The sequence below is a fragment of the Grammomys surdaster genome, unplaced genomic scaffold (assembly GCF_004785775.1).
Source record: "Grammomys surdaster isolate TR1022 unplaced genomic scaffold, NIH_TR_1.0 125996, whole genome shotgun sequence".
Taxonomy (NCBI): domain Eukaryota; kingdom Metazoa; phylum Chordata; class Mammalia; order Rodentia; family Muridae; genus Grammomys; species Grammomys surdaster.
In genome coordinates, this window is record NW_021620812.1 from 2,859,825 (window position 1) to 2,861,472 (window position 1,648).

At 43.6% G+C, this 1,648-nt stretch overlaps 1 protein-coding gene across 2 annotated transcripts in view; it reads right to left on the minus strand.

The window, feature by feature from the left end:
- The window catches only part of St6galnac5 (ST6 N-acetylgalactosaminide alpha-2,6-sialyltransferase 5), a 167,101-nt gene that overhangs the window by 125,937 nt on the left and 39,516 nt on the right, over positions 1 to 1,648 (minus strand). The gene's annotated exons all lie outside the window — the stretch shown is intronic.

The window sequence follows — 1,648 nt, forward strand, 5'->3', positions numbered from 1 at the left end:
CTGTATCAGTTGGTTACTGTAGCACTGTATCAGTTGGTTACTGTAGCACTGTATCAGTTGGTTGCTGTAGCGCTGTTGAGCTCCATTCACAGGGTAAGCTTCTCCTCTGATTCTTTTATGAGGAGTTTCTAGCTGTTCCAGGACTCTGCCTTCCCCTGTAGATTTTAGGATTGGCTTCTTAGTGGCTACAAAATCTTGCTCTGTTTTGATAGAAATGGCAATCAATCAATGGATTTGGGGACACTTCCTGCGTACTGTGTTGACTTTTCTGTGAGTTCAGCAAGCTCTCCATGGATTGAGAACTTTTAAATGTTCTTTAATCATATTTTGTGGGCTATAGTATAACATTTCTGTTCATGTTAGGTTTCTACCTAAGTATCCATTTTCTTTGGGGTGATTGTAAATGGTTTTGAGTTTCAAGCTTTACTGCCAAATGACCATTGTGAATAAAAAGAAATACAGTTGTTTGGTGCCTGTCCATTTTTTCTTGTGATCATACAAAGCCTACTGTTTCTAGAAGCTCTTATTTATGTGTATGTGCATGGTCATGGGTGTGTAGATGCACATGCATGTTGATGCACACATGTGTGAATATGTATATAGACAGAGCTTGGGATCTGGTGGTTTTTATGGGACTGGTCTATTCTTTCCAAGTGTATGAAGGCAAAGCTTCTCCCAGCATTGGGTTGTTGCCTTGCCAGCTCCTGCAGTGATGTTCATATTTTATTCTGATACTGATGGTGCCTGTCTCCTCCCTTAGACTTTCCTTAGCCTTGACAGAAGAAACGCAGTAGCTTTTATGGATTTTGTTGGGTGATATGCTTTTTATTTCATTGATTTCTCCCCATTTTTTTCTTGAGTTGTTTTCTCTCCTCTATACTTAGGACCACATCCCCTAGACAAGGAAGGTGAGCTGTTCTCTCATTGTTCCTTGGTTTCTTCTTGTATTGGTTAGCTTCTACTGTACACCAGACATTCCTCCGAAGAGATTGAAGAATGTCTGAGATCCGATGAGCCTGTGGGCATGTCTGTAGGAAATTGTGTTGACTATGGATTAGTATCAGAAGGCCTGCCCACTGTGGGTGGAACCATCCCTAGGCAGGTGAATATGGGCTTTATAAGAAAGCCAGCAACTGTGAAATAGGATGCAGCACTCTTTCATGCTTCCTGGTTCTCATCCTGTCTGACTTCCTACCCTGACTTCCTGTGATGACCAACCGGTGACCCGTGAGATGAACTCATTCCTTTCCTTTTCAAGTTGCTTTTGGCCCTGGTGTTTATCTGAGCCATGGAACATTTCTGTCTTTTCTTCGTGCCTTCTGTGTTGGCAGAAGGCCCATTTTTCTCCCTTTCCAAGAAGAAGCACCCCTTCCCAGTTTGCTTCCGTGGTCTCTGGAATCACGTTGGATCTGGTGACTCTGTCTTTCTCTTTCATCTCTTCACTCCCTATACATCAGTTGCCCCTCCATTCCACCCAAAACAAAGCTTATCCCACCCCAGGCATAACCCACTACTCAGTTACCTGTTTTTATTTCCCTCCAATGCTTCATGCTAGTGGTAGCACGCCTGCCTCAGCTCTCTCTCTCTCTCTCTCTCTCTCTCTCTCTCTCTCTCTCTCTCTCTCTCTCTCTGTCTCTCTCTGCCTCAG